This window comes from Rattus norvegicus, chromosome 14, assembly GCF_036323735.1.
Source record: "Rattus norvegicus strain BN/NHsdMcwi chromosome 14, GRCr8, whole genome shotgun sequence".
NCBI lineage: Eukaryota > Metazoa > Chordata > Mammalia > Rodentia > Muridae > Rattus > Rattus norvegicus.
Window position 1 is genome coordinate 4670256 of NC_086032.1, and position 18353 is coordinate 4688608.

The 18353-nt window shown below is 42.6% G+C and overlaps 1 protein-coding gene across 6 annotated transcripts in view; it reads right to left on the reverse strand.

Moving 5' to 3' along the window:
• The window catches only part of Lrrc8b (leucine rich repeat containing 8 VRAC subunit B), a 66376-nt gene that overhangs the window by 14983 nt on the left and 33040 nt on the right, over positions 1-18353 (reverse strand). For all 6 annotated transcript variants that reach the window (NM_001107204.3, XM_063273044.1, XM_039091815.2 and 3 more), the window contains one exon: positions 7375-7427. The gene's annotated coding sequence lies outside the window, so the exon portion shown is untranslated. The remainder of the gene's footprint in view (positions 1-7374; positions 7428-18353) is intronic.

Sequence of the window (18353 nt, forward strand, 5' to 3'; positions counted from 1 at the left end):
TCTGAATCTAGGTATGGAGACAGAGGCAGGTGGTTCTCTGTGAGTTCGAGCCCAGCCTGGTCTACATAGCAAGTTCCATGACAGCCAGGGCTATATAGAGAGACCCTGTCTCAAAACTAATAACCGAAACCAAACAAAACAAAACAAAACAAAACAAAACACCCAAAACAAAACAAAAAAAAACTATTTGATACATGAAACATTATTTTCATAGTCTTCCACTGCATGGCGGAAAAGAATTTATTGGGAAATTCTACTGTACTAGGTCAGCATCATGGCCAACATGCTGCTCGACACCATGGTATTTCTTTTTTTTTTTTTGGTTCTTTTTTTCGGAGCTGGGGACCGAACTCAGGGCCTTGCGCTTCCTAGGCAAGCGCTCTACCACTGAGCTAAATCCCCAACCCCACCACGGTATTTGTAACACAGCAGATTCTCTTAAATGTTTTTCCATCATGGTACTCATGTAAAAAAAAATCTTAAGGGGAAACTACGATGAATTAACTGTTCGGAGGATCCCCAAGTACATAAGGTTGGCACTGTTTATTCCATCAGGACATGGAGTGCAAACTTTCTCCATTCAGCTTTTAAAACATGACCAGGCATAACTACACTGCTTCTCACACATGCCAGGGTATGTGAAGGCATGATATATGAATGTGGCTCAACACATGTGTAGGTGATATCAAATCTCAATGCCAAGTTCAGACACTGGCTTGTAAGACCTTCCTCAAATCAACTAACCCGTCAAATCACCAAATTCCTTTGATGACGTTCTTATTAGTAAGATCAAATAAAAGTATTTTACAGTTACTATCCTAATTGATTATCTACATTCAAAGTACCTTTTATTTATATCCAACCTTTTCAGAAGGATAAACACCAGGTCTTCTTCATATGTTATAAACGTGAAAAGCAAGACTGGCCCAAAGAATTTACCTTACTCAGCGTAATAAAAACTGTCAGGGAGAAGCAGTTTACAACTGGAACTGGAGGCCTTGTCTACACCAGACCACATGACCTCAGTAAATCCAATTAACTATGCCACGTCTCGGTTTTCTCAAGAGCTAGAGAGAAAGCTATTTAGCTCTTCGCCTGGCGTCTGCATCAGAACTGAGTTCTATTGTAGTCCCAGAAACAAGGGTTCAAGTGTTTTCTGTGACTTTTCCAGTTACAAAGTCACATACTTTGTAATATGAGTTCCTAGCTAAAGATTCCCACTAAATGTTTTCGACTGAACCAAGGCTTCATCTTTAATTCCTTCATCGGGGTATACAGATGCAGGAAAATGCTGAAACCTTCCTGTGTCTAATGCTGGTTTTTCTAATTGATGTGTTTGGAGCGGGAGCCATTATGCCGGTGAACACGGTTTGTGCTCCAAACCTTCTCCAGACCACATATTAGTAAACAATGAGGAGGACTGGGTCCAAATGAGGTCTCGGTTTCTAACACGCGAATGCGCTAAATCACTTCAAAGAAATGATGTGAAGAGTAATGGACTTTATCGTCCCAGTTCCATTCCTTCGGCTTTTAAATCTCATTAAAAAGTCATCAAAGCTCTTCAAAGCGTATGAATTCATCTGACAGCCTCATCCCAGGGTCTCGAAGACTGGAATAACAACACTCAAGTTAGGCATCTTGATTTCCCAGTAGTCCTTCTTTTACTTTGAAGTCATTTCCAAAATAACCAGTGAAAATAAACAAGCAGTCAAAGTCCTTAGCTGCTGAGAACTTGACGAGACTTCAAAGGTCTGGGTTCTCGAAATCCAGAGCTTCCTCCGCAACGGTCTCCTGTGCATGACCAGGAACATCGGGTCACCACAGGCCCCCAGCGGTGGGGCCGCCAACGCTGGCAATGAAACCCCCGGAAATATGGCCCCAATCTTGTTATTGATCATTCTAATAGTTTTGTCATAGTAACAGAAAGATAATGAGCAGAATCAGCTGAGTTAAAATTTATTAGGACCTAGTAAGCTCAGACAGAAGTTCAGAAAGACACGAGTTCACAGAAAGTTCACGTTTTGACCCTGTGACGCTACAGGATCTTAGTTTTAGCACATTAAGATATCTTAATATGTGGAAGCCAGATGCAGGGAAAACATTCAGATGCTTGTGTGTGGGGTCACGTGCACAGTCATGGTACCTGGGAGGCAGCCTGACCATGATTCAGACAGAGAGAGAGGGCTCAGCAGCACACGGGTAGAGGTGTTTTAGCTAACTGTTCTCTATTTTGTATCTCTATGGCCCAAATCCTAGGAAGGTCAATTTATTGAGATTTTATGGGCCTTTTCCTTTACTGTTTTGGTCAGCCCAAAATGTCCTCAGACACTTGTAAGATAGCTGGTTCTAACACTTGAACCTGTACAGCTCGCTGTTCAAACAAACCACGTACTGAGGTAATCCCAAGGCTAGCCCAGAAGGGGGAAGGAAGCTGGCTGTACCTCTCAGTAGCTATACATTCATAGCTATGCTCCAACGATCTTCTGGACATAAATGGTTCACATGTCTTTTTTTACATGGAAAGCATACTAACTGTAGTGGTTTGAACAGGTATGGCCTCTATAGATTCATGTGTGTGGATACTTAGCCATAGGCAGTGGCGCTATTAGAAGGTGTGGCCTCGTTGATAGGTTCTCCCTGGAGGTGGGCTTTGAGGTCTCCTATACTCAAGCTATGCCCAGTGTGACACAGTCTCCTTCCGATGCCTGCTGGTCTAGATGTAGACCTCTCAGTTCCTTCTCCAGCACCGTGTCTGCCATGCTTCCCGCCCTGATGACAATGGACTGAGCCTCTGAAACTGTAAGCTGGCCCTAATCAAATGTCGTCCTTTATAAGAGTTGCTGTGGTCATGATGTCTCTTCACAGCAATGAAACCTAGGACACTAACCCACCTGCATAAGTTTCACCCACCATGGCATCAAGTTGAGGCTTGAGGTTACTGTGACTGAGGGAGGGTCTTACACACGTGCTTGCTTACTTTTCTTGTGAAACTGAGTGCTACCGACAGTGGGGTCCTTCGTCTGGTGTTTGGACCTGAGACCATTTCTTCTAGGATCCCAGACAATTTTAAACTGGAATATTTCTTCTAAAGCCTGATTAGAACCTGAACATTCCTTAATCCGTCCATCTCCCAACACTTGGATTGCTGTGGCTATAGAAGGAGCCTCCAGTGCTCTGCTGAAAACCTGCCTACAAGCTCCCACCTGCAGCCCATCAGCCGATTCTCGTGTTCCACATCGGTGATGGTTTGTTGGACTTTCCATCCATATAAAAGAGGGAGGCGTTCTACATCCCCCAGTAACAGCGCCCTCACTGGTACTCAACTACAAGGAAGACTGTATCTTCCCTGAGCTTAAAGGTCTTCTCTGCTGGCGTGGTGCTGTGTCCCTTTCACTTATTTCACTACGGAAGCGCCTCGCATCAAGACACCGGTTTCTGCCATTGTTCACTGGTCTGTCAAATACAAAAACGAAACAAACAAACCACCAGATCTCGGTATCTAAAATAAACATTTCATCGTCTCTCACAATTCTTTCAAACAGTGAGCAGTTCTGTTCCACAAAGTGTCTCTTGGGATGCAGGGATGAAGTGTCCCGGTCACTGGGCTGCACTTGGGCCAACCTGGGCGTTTGACTGAGACCTTCCCAATGACCAAGACTTTAAGCTGACCGACTGAGAAGAAATGTCTGAGAAGAAATGCTTGGGTAAGATTCTGATGCTCTATCTATGTCACATAAGGTTCCACCTTGGTGATGATGTCAGCCCCCGAACAGTAACTGGGCCTTAATCCAGTGTGGTACGCCGTGACTGTCCAAGGAGGGAACTGGGCCTGAGACAAGGATTCTTTGAGAGGAATCATTTTACGTGGGCAAGCGCAGAACAGAACTGTTGTACAGGTGTGGAGGGGTGGTCGGATCGGGAAAGTCTATGAGTTTTGGGGAAGGAAGCTGTTATCAGTCAAACAACAGAAAAAGCAAAGGGAGACAGGAAACTCATTTGGCAACTCCCTAGTTTGTTAAGCCGTCATAAGTAATGTTTTAGGTAAAAATCACTTTACTCAGTGGAAGCCCCAGGAGAAAGGTAAGGAACCAATAAATTAAATCAAAATCCCAATGAACGTGGGGGCATATTTGGTTTGTTATTTTTGTGACAGGATCTCATCACGTAGCTTTGGCTGGCCTGGAACTCACTGTGGAGACTACGCTGGCTTCGATCTGCCTAACTTTGTGCTGAGATTACAGCACTCCACCACAGCCAGTTCTAGGCTGCCCTGAAGGTTAAAGGATGTTGCTTTAATCTGTTTCGACAAGCTACAGAGTACATCCTGTATTAAATCTAGATGATAATGCTCTGTTTTAGAAATGTCAACCATCAGTGCTTTTAGTAGGATACTCTACTATCCCCTCTGAATCTAAAACAATACACTGGGTTTTGGCCTTGGAGATTTTAGATGGGAGTTTGTTATGTAGCCCAGGCTAACCTAGGTCTTGTGCTCCCCCTGCCTCAATTTCATGAATGTTGAGGTGATAACTGTGTGCAACCACACGGACTCTAAAACACATTTGAAATGACAGGAAGTGGAGCTGTATTATTGGAAGTATAAGTTACTGGTCGGGGAATAATTCTTACAGAGATAGCATAAGTAAGAAGGCAAGCTCAAATCCTTCATCACATCTCAGTATTTAAAAAAATACTTTCCTGACCGACTCCCCCAAACCCCACAATATTCTTCTTTTTTCTTTTCTTTTCTTTTTTTCAGAGCTTGGGACCAAACCCAGGGCCTTGCGCTTACTAGGCAAGCGCTCTACCACTGAGCCAAATCCCCAACCCCACCCCACAATATTCTTAATAATATTCTTAATAATAATAGTCAGTGATAAAAGGGGCCACACCCAGGCCCTCCACAGTCTCTTGTAACTCACACCCCCACCCCCTCAGTTTCCCATGCAGAGGACTGCAAGCATCTGTAGGAATCTCATTCTCCTACCGAAGCCTACTCTTTACAGAGCAGTCACGGGGACTGTAGAAACCAGAGCCTACTCTTTATGGAATAAATAAGAAAACCATTCAGAGCTGTTCAGTTGTTTCTCCACAGACACTAGTATCTGGGTTATAGCCCAGGGATAAGCTTGGAAACACTGTTAATAGTCTTCCTTAGACACACAGAGCTGCAAATTTACTTAAGGAAACATTTACAATTCTTTCTAAAGCATAAAAATGAGAGATTTTAGAACTGGGATAGACCAATTAGTGATCTGGGATAGACCAATTAGTGATCTGGGATAGATCAACTAGTGATCTGGGATAGACCAATTAATGATTGGGGGTAGACCAATTTGTAACCATTCATCTAAATCCTTTCTCTAATGTTACCATTTGCATATGTTGCATAGGACGGGGAGCAGGCACAGCAGAGCCAGAGTAAGAACGGTCCTATCTCTGTTCTCCCAGGATCTCTGTGATAGATGGGATGTGTTCTCCCATCTCTGAGATGGGATAGGCCTAGTCAACTCTGTGATTGGCTCTTGTATAAGCTCTTCATGTTCTTAGGCATAAAGGGAGTGGAAGGGCATTCCTGCACAGCAGCACCGAAGAAAGCTCAGAGCTGGGCCTACTCACACTCCAAATGCTTACAGTGCCCGCCATGTGCCAACACGTCTAAGTCTTAGGGGAATAGAGGCGGACGAGACAGACAATGAGCTATGAAAGAATCCCAGTGGAAGAATGTTTGCCCAGCATGTACAAAGCCCCAGGTTCAATCCTCAGTGTAGGAAGAGAAGAAACAGTCACCAAGCACACAGCCCTGGTAAGATCAAAGGCACTGTGAAAACTCTAAGGCACTGTGAGGACTATAAGCCTCAAGAAAGATGGCTGGTTGGAGGATAGTCATTAAAAGAGAGATTAAGATAGAGTCAGCAGTCAGCTGAGCCATAAGCTCCAGAGGTTTGAGGATCAGAAAGGGTGCACTCTGACTAAAGCCAGGAGCCCAGGGCAAGGAGAACGACAGCAGGCCTGCAGCCAAGGCACAGAGTTTGGATATGGGACAACTCAGAAACAACGGAGAGACCACCAGAGTCAGGAGCAACTGAGTGCAAACTCTGCTAGCTTTTAAAGACTTGCTCAGCTCAACAGATTAGTGTGGAAGCACATGTCCATGTCAATGGATTTTTATCTTTGAAAGAGTTCTAACACCAATAAACATAAAAGAATTTAAAGGGCTGGAGAGATGGCTTGGTGGTTAAGATCATGGACTGCTCTTCTAGAGGTCCTGAGTTCAATTCCCAGCAATCATAGGGTGGCTCTGTAATGGGATCTGATGCCCTCTTCTTGTGTGTCTGAAAACAGGGACAGTGTACTCACATATAAAATAAATAAACATAAATTTAAAAAATTAAAAGGATATATAACTTTTTAAAAAAGGAAAGGAAGGAAGGAACGAAGGAGTCAGTAACTTGCCGGTGATAAGCAAGCATCAGAAAACAGTGCAGTATATGCCAGCCATCTTTACAAGGTTGCTTCAAACATCCACGTACAGACAATTCAAGCTGGGATTCTGAGAACTGAATTACAGTCTGGATAAGAATGCTGATTTGTGAATGGTTGGTGTGAAATGTCACAGAATGCTCACTGCCTTACCACCAAGTCTCCTAAACCATGAAGACGGGCAACATTTTTAAGGCAGGTAGTATTCCACTCCAGAGTCAGTAGGTGACTTTAGTGCCCGCCCAGCACAGTAAGTCAAATTCTGTGCCAAAGAGCTAACACTTCTGACTTGCTCATTCAAGAAAGGTACAGTTATCATATAGAAACCTGGCAGATGGGTTATGTGAGTCAACCTTGGGAGCTGAGAATGGAGCCCACTTGGTATGGAATTTACTCAGAAGGCATAGAGCACAAAAAGGCATGGTGATATCTGGAATCTTGGCACTTGAAAGGTAGAATCAGGAAGGTTAGATGTTCAAGGCCTTCCTTAGCCACATAGTTGAGTTTAAAATCAGTCTGCCACCCAGGAGACTCTGTCTCATAACCAATCAACCAATGGCACAACAAAAAGGATAACATGCAGATCAAATAGGCAGGCAATCTCTCACAGATTATTATATTCCAACAGTCTTTAGCGTTTAAACAAAATGAAACAGGAATCAATTAAACACACATATTTCTGCTTACAGAACCCACAGAGGGTGGGAAGATGACACTTTAAAATAACACAGATTTAAATTTCTGCTTAATCTATCTAAAAATATCAAAGCGATTTTACTCAAAACATCTGTAAGTATGGCAATCGTTTTCTGTATTCTTTTCTGCCCCAAGCTACCAACTAAATTGTAATAATCTTTGCCATGTGTTCACCACTGAAAATGTTCAGCTTACCCTATGAATTCTGGTCAACCGGAAACTGCGATTCGTTTTGATCTGCGGAATGCCTGAAGAGAAATCACAAGCACATTGTTATATTTTATGCATCCTAGGACTACAAGATCATTTCCCCCTTACATGGTTTTCAAACTCACAACATACCTAAAATTTTTGTGAAAAGCAAAATACAATTTTCAAAAAGCATGAGTCAGAGACAGTCCTCTGACCTCTCAGCAAAAGACTAGCTGACACTTGGGGAGACAATCAAAGCACAGTCTAACCACAGCAGTAAGTCACAAAAGGCATTTTAACAAAGAATGAAACATTGTATCTGAGGCACATACCCATACTATCGCTCTGTCTTTTTAACTTTCCCCCATCTTCTACAAATAAAGATATTGATATTTCTTAAGGACAGAAACATGGAGAAAAAGTAAATATTTCAGTTTGTATTTCTATCGAGTTTTGTTATTTTGTTGCTTCTGGCCTGCCACGGACAGAGATGCCACTATAAAATTGCTTGGCATAATTTCAAGGTCTCCTTTGGAATCTTATGGGATTTTTCATGCAATAAAGTCTCTAGTCATTATTTTTGATAAAAGCATTGTAAACAGTCTTAAAAGCCATTCTCTGATTATTAGCAGTAATGCTACAAACATTTCTAAACTAGTCTCATATCGTCTCCCTCCCCTCTCTCTTCCCCTTTGAGAATTGAACCTAGAATCTGTGCATCCTAATCAAGCATTCTACCATTGAGCTACATCCTTTTCTTCAGCCTTGTCCACACTACTCTTCTGTGTAGAGTTCTAGAGTAGAGTCCTGGGCCAAAATGAAATGTTTAGTCTCTTATATGTAATGTCAATCAACATACACCCTACCAATTAAACCAGTAATCTTTCTGGTAAGCAGTATATCAGTTGATTTCTGAACAGATTAGGAATTAACACAGAAACCACATTAATAAAACAAAACCTTCTCTCATTCCACACATGAAAAAAAAAAAAAAAACCTTGCTGTTGCTTGACTGTGCCTACTGTTGACGTTGGCTTGAACAAACCTATCCTGTGAATTTAACAGGCCTCATTCCTCCCTGTCACCCAAACCAGAGGTGTATCCTGTTGAAAGAAACAGGTGTAGAACTCAGTGGAGGCTCTCAGGAAGACTACTTGTCATCTCGCGGCGAAGCCATTGCTGTCAACAGCGCTGAGGCTCAGTCTCTAAATCTAGGCCAAGCGAATCATTCAGGCTGGTTTTGGGAATGGTAGCTGAAGTTACCTTCTTTTCTCCTCCTCAGCAGAACATAAAAGTACTGAGCTGGGAGAATGAATTGTGAAAATCCTAAATGGCCTTGCTGCTCGGAATAGAACAAATCATACACTTTGGGCAGGATAAAAAAACCGAAGTGGGACAAAGACCGAAGTGGTAATTCTGACAGGCCAGCTGCGAGGCAGTGTCTCTGTGATCCAACTCGATATGCTAATGGGTTCCCAAGCTAGCTTCATCTCTACCACTCCCAGGCAGAGGCGGGACACATTCATCTATTTTAACTTAAAAACTCAGCTCTGAGACAGCCTAAGAATGGGCTCTGGTAGAGGTGGAAACCAGCGGGGCTGAGACTGAATGTTCTCTTCTGCCTTCCAAAAGGGACATAGAAGGGATGTAGAGAAAATACTTATTTTCCCAAGTGACTGAGGATTAAGGGTGAGCTCTTTGATAGAGAAACAAAAAGCCCCAAGGCTCTGACTGTAGAAGAGGAGGAGTCTGTGCTTTTGCTCCTGGTCAGTAGGGATGGCACTGACTGGTCGCTCCTGTGTAGAAGAACAAGGAGCAGAGACACAGTTCTGGGATCGAAACACATTGGCTTTCTTGCATTTGAGTTTGTCTTGTAGTGACAGATGCAAAAGAAAAGATGAAAAACAGAGCACCAAAAAAAAAAAAAAAAAACAAAAAAAAAAGAGTCAAGAACCTCTCTTTTGTTTTCGTAATGGGGGGGGGCCAAACTCAAGGCTTTGGCCATGCTAGGCAAGGGCTCTACCACTGAGGTACATCCCCAGCCCAAAGCTCACCATCTCCGTGGATCTAAAACACAATCCTATGACATCACTATGCACATTGCATCCCAGTGACGGCAGGAATCATACCACCACACTCTCTCTTGTGCAATTTATATTTTAGGTTCTGATTATGTAAATTCAGACTCCCACATCATTGACTTGAAAGGCTCCAAAGCAAAGATTTAAAAAGAGAGATCCCAGATGGGCATCATGATGATGATGACGTACTCTTTAATCTCAGCACTGAGGAGGCAGGGGCAGGTGGACCTCTGAGTGAGAGGCTACTGTTGGTCTACAAACTAACGCCTGTCCTGCCTTGAGGTCCCATGGCATCATCTCTGGAAGCTGCACTGACCTCATTGGATAACTTCTTGGCTCTACTGTGTCTTCCTGGGACATGCAAATATTTCTCTTACACTGCTTGATGGTGTACATGTTAAGCTAATGCCTCAAGTTCTTCATGAACTGATGCAACCAAATCTCTTGTTTACCTGTACCCCAGAGATCTCTCCCAGAGATCTCTCCCAGAGTAATATCAATGACTAGATGAAGGAGTACTGATAAAACCTGCAAGGAAGATTTGGACTATGGCTGTGATTTCCTTCCAGTCAGTTGGGACTCTGAGAGCTGATGGGGGTAGGGTTAAAGGGGCTTCTTTGCTACTTTATTCCCACTCAGCTCTTAGCTACTCCTTTTAAAATGTGGACTGGAGAGACTATTCAGTGGCTAATAACACCAGCTGCTTCTCTAGTGGACCTGGGTTCAATTCCCAGCACACACATCACAATTCATAGCTATAATTCCATTTCAAAGGGATCAGCTGTCCTCTTCTGGCCTCTGCATACAAGGAGTATACAGACAAACATGCAGGCAGAAAACTCAGACATATAAAATAAAAATTTAAAATGAAGTCATTGTAAGTGGCCTTGAAGTTACCTGCCTGAGAGACAAGTGCTTAGGTAACCTTGTGTGGCGCTGAGGCTGGCCTTACTGCACATGGGCATTTAGAGTCATAACTCGTGTGACTAGATTTTATTACCCAGTCAGGAACCAAGAGTATGGAGATGGCTCAGCTCTCAGAAAGATATATGAGCAGGGGCTGGGCATACACTGCATGAAGCAGAGAAAGAAAGGGGTAGGTCATGACAGGACCGAGGCGTTTTCATCCCACCACAGTAAGTGTAGTCATCAGAGGCAGAGGCGAAACCTTGCCTCCAGGAAGCATGCTTGCAAAGCTCCCTACTAAACATGATGTCTCACGAGTCTGGGTGACTCATGAATCTCAGCATGACTGGCTGCATTATGATGACTGCAAATCATCTTAAATCAGTGATGGGCCACTGGACAAATGCCACAGTGTTCCTAAATGACCTTAACATCGTATGGATTAGGATTTCATGATTATTCTTTTGCACGAACTGACCTTATGACGTAAGGAGGAAAATGTTGAGGTGAAGTGCAGGCACACTGTCACCCAGGCCACAGTGCTGTCTGTCATGCTAAGCTGGGCTCAATTCTTAGCCTGGCTTCTTCCTCCAAGACCATGCTTTCTGGGAGGGAAGGGCCGGCAAACACTCTTTGTTCCTAAATATTGTAATTTTACAACCCTATGAACTAAGATTCAGCTTACAATGCCACATGTCCTTGGGATAGTTTTAGTCTCTTGGAAAAGATTACTTGTGATGATCACTGAGAGGAAGGCTGTGTCTGCTATGTCATGCTCGAAGGGATGACAAACATCATTTGTCATAAACTGCAATAAGCCTGAGGTAGTAAAACAAAGCTTCATGGGCTTACGGTGGTAATACAAAGGGGCTCGGTGTTCACTTGTGGGTAAGTGACCACAAAACACAAAGTTACACAATTCTTTTTTGTTTTGAGGCAGGGTCTCATATAGTCTTAAAGGGTCTCAACCTTAACAGATAGCCAAGGCTGACCTTGAACTCCTGATTTTCCTGCCCAACCTCTGAGGGCTAGAATTATAGAATCTGACAAGCCCTGTGTGTGGTGCTGAGGATGGAGCATCCTACCCACTGAGCCCGCAATTAGCATCAAAATGAGCACCTGGCTACCCAACTTTTCCAAATGGGCAGTTATGCCACTTAACCACTATTAAACTGCATCACAGAAAGCTGGTGAAGTTCAAAAGCAATCCAGAATTCACACCAGCTCTGAGAACATCTGCCTCGTGGCCTCCACAGAAGCGCTGTCAGAGAGTGCTACATAGAATGTGACATCTCGCTCTGGGCACTCTACAACAGAACTTTTACAAAAGAACAGGAACCACTTAACAAATGAGATCTACATGGTTTTTCCTGGTCCATGGCTCAGTATTTCATCTAATAAGAACTGGACAGTAGGAGCTTCCTCGCCCTTTCTGTCCACCTATTAAGTAATTAGGTTTGACATAACAGATAGTCAGAGCGAGAATGCATCCTGCCTACACAACCTCATACCAAGAAAACCTCTTCTCTAATGACAAGGTGAATAACCCACATGTAACTGTCACTGAAATGATAATGTGTGCAGGGCTTTGGTGCCTGGTATATCTATTAAGATGCAGTTAAAGGGGGTGGAGAGATGGCTCATTGGTTAAGAGCACTGGCTGCTCTTCCAAAGGTCCTGAGTTCAAATCCCAGCAACTACATGGTAGCTCACAACCATCTGTAATGAGATCTGATGCCCTCTTCTGGTGTGTCTGAAGATAGCCTCAGCGTACTTATATAATAAATAAATCTTTAAAAAAAGACAAAAAAAGATGCAGTTAAAGTAATGTAGTACCATGCATTTAAATATGAGTTTTCTATGGTCTGATAAAGGAGCATCACACGCCTGCTTCTTCATCTAAAACCTTGAAGAACACTTAGGAAAGGAAGTGGAATGGCTAAGGTGGTGGTTTGACATCCATTTCTATTGGCTGGATCACAAGCTGTGTCAACTGTCTAATCTACAAAACAGATCATCACTGTTTATAGTATATAGAGATGGCTTTTTACCAAATGGAAATGTTTTAACAGCTCAGTAAGGCAACTTTCACTCAGATGCTTAACACAGGGATGGATGCAAAGTAACACCCAACATAGTAACTTATTAACACAATGGTAGCTTTATAACAAACCAATCTGTTAAAAGGATGGCCTCATGTACCTTCTGACCAATCAGTCTTTACACTGGGGAGTCTGGTTTTCCACCCAAGTTAAGAAACTTTAATGACAGACTTGCAATTTGATGACAGTTATCCCAAAATGTGGAGTATAAAGATACCTTTTCTCAGATATTTATTACATGGACCAGGATGTTATGAAGGAGAAACAAAAACAACAAACTGTGCTGTAACATTTGAAGCAATAACTGGTACAAGCCATTTAATGTCTGTCTTAACAGGCAAAATTCTGGGCTGGAGAGATGGCTCAGAGGTTAAGAGCACTGTCTGCTCTTCCAGAGGTCCTGAGTTCAATTCCCAGCAACCACATGGTGGCTCACAACCATCTATAATCAGATCTGGTGCTCTCTTCTGGCCTGCAGGAATACATGCAGGCAGAAAGCTGTATGATGTATACATAATAAATTAAAAAAAAAGATTTAAAAAAAACCAGGCAAAATTCTTGTTGCTGACAAGCCAGACATGGCAGTGTCACCTAGGCAAAGGGATGCATTAAAGGTCTATCATCAATGAAGACAAAACGAAACAAAACAAAATACCAAACCATAACCCTATCTATCATCAGGGTCTGAGGAGATGGCTAAATTGATAAGATGCAGGGACAAGGGGCTGAGCCCAGATCCCCTGCACACATCCATAGTCCCAGTGCCATGCAATACAGAGGAGGCTCCCTCGAACTCAGCCAGGCAGGCTAGCTGAACTGCAAAGTTCCAGGTTCAGTGGAAAACTCTATCTCCAAAGATAAAAGATAAAGTAATGGAGGAAGTCAGTGGACATCAGCCTCTGGTCTCCAACACGCATCTATAAATCTACAAGCAACCCACACATACAAAAACAATTTACCAAGATGACTCAATATGATGTGCTTAAAGTCACTGAATTTTACACTTACAAATAGCTAAAATAAGTGTTACATTTTTTATATTTTACCAAAAATAGTCACGTAGAGTAAGAAAACAATTTTCATTGCAATAAACACAAAAGGATCACAGAAATCAAATGCAGTCAGCCTCAATGTCCCAGAAAAAAACATAACATGAAAATATTTTAAATATACCAAACTTGCTTCATCCATGGTGTATATGTTACTATAAGCAACACTGAAATTTTCAATCATCAGGTTATTTGTAACCTTTACTTTGAATATGGTTAAGCAAGATAACATGATTCTGCAAATTTATTCAGAAAATACTTAAGATTTCTTTCTGTTGCTCATATGCTCACCTCTCTCTCTCTCTCTCTCTCTCTCTCTCTCTCTCTCTCTCTCTCTCTCTCTCTCTCTGTGTGTGTGTGTGTGTATGGGTGTTTTGCCTACATGTATGTCTGTGTAAGACATGGGTGGCCAGTGTCTGTGGAAGTCAGAAGAGGGCATCAGATCCTGCAGTACTGGAGTTACATATAGTTATAAGCCACCATTGTGGGAGCGTGGAATTGAACCCATGGCCTTTGGAAAAGCAGCCAGTGGTCTTAACCACTGATCCATCTCTCCAGCCAAGCACTAGGATCCTGAATGGCCATGACCATGTCAATACCAGGCTTCTAATGTGCCACACTGAAAGCCAGCATCAAGAGATTTTGACAAGTCAGTCAGATAACACCTTTCTAGCTGTGAGGCTCTCCATTTACCAGCTGGTAGAATCTACTTCCTAGGCAGACTGGATTATGTATTCTATGATCACTATGATCTTGGGTCATTCAAAAAGAGCTTGAATAGGTCCTCTGGGCCACTCAGTGCTTCTCACCAGTTGGGATATGACTGCCTCACACTTTATTGTGGCCTGAACACATACTGTAATACACTTTGGACCAGAATATTTGAAGCCTGCTTGTCTGCAGAGTCTACAAGCATCTCTTTCACCGGGTCACAGTCATACAGCCATTTCTGGGTAACACAGGATGGTCATATTTCCTACATATTTCCAGAGCCTCTAAGGGCAAAAGCAGACTGCTCAATTTTTATTTATAAATTTTGATTTTTTTCTTCTAAGTTTAGGGCTAAGTGTCCTGGCTCAGTTGGATCTCTCTTTTGCATGTCTACCTCCCTCACTAGATGCTAGCTTCCCATGATTGCAGTATGGAGCATGTGTCATGGGGTACATCCCAAGCCAGCCTCCACTGCCATCTGCATAGGCCTCACTCTGATCCTCCATTTCAGCTTTCACATTCTGTCTTACTTGCCTCAGAGCTGAGAATAATGGTTAAACAAACATCTCTGAAATCACTCCGGCGGCAAGTGTAGAGAGATCGCCAGTGAGGCAAAGCAGCTATGTTGATGCCTGGCTAAGAGAAGATGGCCCTGCACAGTAGATGGAAACTACACAACTCAGGCCACAGAACTGTTTACAGAGCTTTGGTTCCAAGGAAACAGAACAGCAAATGTTGCCACAGATGTCCTATGAAAAAGGCCCAGAGGCCCAGGATTATAGGCAAAAGAGAAAAAAGTTCAGTGTGGTTATATAGGCACCTGAGGAGAAAGTTCTTTGTCAAATCTACCGTGTAATGTCAGGGGATCAATGTCAAGAGACAGAAGAGTGGGTGGATAGCAGGCAAAGAGAATGAATACCCATAATACCTAGCTAGTAGTCCAGCTTGTCTACTACCTTTTGAAGCCAGAAGAGACTTTCCACAACACTCCTGGGAGCCAAGACACTGATTTCATCAGCTTCTCTTTCCTGGGAAGTGTAGGAAGTGAATCATTGGACAAGAGCCACAAGAAACAGGTCAGCTTTGAAAGAGCAAGTTTTATGTCACGCATATTTCAGAGCCAATCTCCACTTTTGTCTTGAGTTTGACTCGTTTCCAATCTGGTGAGTGGGGCATCTAGTGGCCTAACCCTACTGCCACCAACTTCTCTGTTGGCACAGCAAAAACATTTGGTGTGTGTTTAGAGTAAAATGGTTCTCTATCAGCTTGCCCTGCTGTTAAGAGACTTGGAGCACTTGGACTATGCTATGATCCAGCCCTGTTCTACATTGCCTTCCCAGAGTAGGCATCTTACTTCTCAAGGGCTCTGCTTCTGATGGTGTCCCTGCTACCCCTATGTCTGCCTTGTCTGGTGCCCTCCTCAAGTTTGGTAACTGTCATGTGACTCCCAAAACTCAGGACGATTCAGTTATTAGTAACAGTTCATTAAAGAGGATACAACCCTGGAGCAGGCAAAGTACTGAGCTACATATGTGTGCATGTATGTGTGTGTGCATGTATGTCTGTGAGCATACATGTGTGCATATGTATGTGTATATGTGTTGTTTGAGTGTGTGTGTGGGTAGGCATATGTATATGTGCATTCTACTGGTTCCAAGACCAAATATACATTGTTTACTGTACTATACACAGCACAGGCTGCATAGAAAGCCTCCTTCCTATAGGGGGTTAGTTCTTATTCAAAATGGCTATTCCCTTGAAAAAGTGTCCACAAGTTCTCTTGGAAGGTCAAACTCACCTTCAGGGAGTAAGCAAGACCGTCAATTAAGTCCCAGTGCTCCAAGTCAATGACTTACATATGAATTTCCATAGGGCTGCTTCCTCTGACACCTGATCAATCACCATAGTCTCTTGTAGCTCTCCACCCTTTCCTTTCATAGCCCCTATTATCCTATAACTAGTCACTCCATTAAGGGATTTTTCCTCCCACCAGCAATAAGCTCTGAGGTCTGGTCAGGTATGTAAAAGTAGCCATTGCATATTAATGAGTAGATAAAAGAGTTAAAATTAGATTTCCTGACTTGAACACAACCCAAGGCTTATCTTTCCACCATTTCACCTTCAATTTCCCACATTCCACATGACATTTGAAGGTCCCCGCCCACGAAGACAGTCCCAGCCCACAGAGAACAGAGACCCACTGGACCTCCTGTCAATAGAGAAAGGAGGGGAGTGGCTCAGCCTCAACTCAAAGACTCTGGGCCAGGTGGGAGCACAGGAAGCTGCTCATGAAGACTAAGGGAATCAGAGGTCCAGCTGCCAAGATGGTGACAGACAGCCTGCTGCACAGGTCTGCTTTCTGCTCCAGAGCTCAGGACTCCATGGCTTCATTAGGGAAGAGACCATGTTCTCTTTCAGAATTTTAGTTTTCAGGGTTTTCCATGAGACAGAAGTCACATTCCCTATTTGAAAGTTTAATACATGACTTTTAAATGGGGGCATGGCTTTCTTCTGGCTGAGAAGAACATCTAGGCTCCCATGGTTTACTGCTGGTGACTGAAGTTTCTCCTTTCCGTATAGTAGATGAATCTCTGCTAAGAAAGATAGCCCTTTCTTAGGCTGTTTTTTAGCAGCCAAATCCAAAAGGTAGAAAGACCTCAGAAATTGACTTTTTTTTCCCCACCCCTAGTAAACAATATTTTCCTATTTATATTTGACACAATCTGTTTTTATTGTGGAACTTTAGCCATTCAGAAAATGCCACCATGGAGTCACTGCTGGCTAAGGACAGGCAGGTAGAAAAAAGGGGCCCCCAAACAGCCACCAAGAGAAGGGGAAGGAATATCATATCTTGCATGAACTCTGACAACTGCATGAGAACAAATCACGACTGAGCCTCTGAGTGTAATGATGTGGATGATGGGGTGATGATGGGGATGGGACAGCCTAAGCTTAAACCCAGTCCTCAGAAGGAGTTTGTGCTTTGGTGAAAGAAGACACAATATAAGAAAACGAAGGAATTGATACAATATTGGGTAAGGGGTAATAGGAGCTGCAAGGTGCATAGCTTGGGGTGAAGAGAAAAGCAGCAGAGAATCAGGGCAGTCTGCTGAAAGACTGGGGGTTGGGGGGTGGCACACCATGAAGGACACAAACAAAATCAGAGCAGAGAGTCAAGGTGAACTCAGGATAACAGACAGGGCCTACTGGAGTTTTTCAGACAAGCATGAGGAAGAGAAGGATGAAGGAAAACTAGGATCAAATATTAAATAAAGTCCCAAATATCAAGATAATAAAATTTGAGAATATAATCCAAGCCCCGAGCATAACAGATATCTGAGTAATTATTGTCTGAGGAGCACTTTGGGAATTAACAAAGATTTTCACAAGCAGAAAAGAATGTAGACTGGATAGTACATGTAGTTAAAAGGAATTGAGCAATGGAATAATGGAAAACTACCTCAGAGAACACATTTCAGGGATATTAATTTGAAAACATTCATTGGTAAAAGCCCAACACAGAGAATAGGACGCCTAATTTTATATTTTATATATACATATATATATATATATACATATACATATATATATATATATATATATATATATATATATTAGATAACCTCCAGAAGTAAATCATAAATGGACTTCACAATTAAGTAGAAAAAAAAATCAAATTTCCAGATTAGCCTGGCAAATGAAGTAACTAGACAATTAGATTTGGAGGAAGCAAGATCTCCTTACAGTCTAACTTTTTTTTTCTTTTTTTAAGAAATGAATTTGCTAAGTGGTATTTTAGAAGATACTTGAATACTTCAGAAGAATTAAATATTTTACCACACAAATATGACTTTAAACAAATGGTCAAATTTCATGCCAGGCTTTAACATGCACAATCATTTAAAACACACAGAGAAGGGCATCAGTGCTTGCATGGCCTTGTCAAGTGTCTGATAAGCAAGATGCTGCCTTAGTAAACTGGGCTGCTGATCGCTGGAAAAATTAGGCATTATGTCACTCAGCCTATAATAAATACATGGAAAACCAAATTACTACTATGCTAGTTATGGACCAACCCTTCATGTGTTTCATAACTGGTGCCTAAGCAAACCGTTCTTTAGAAGGGATGGTGT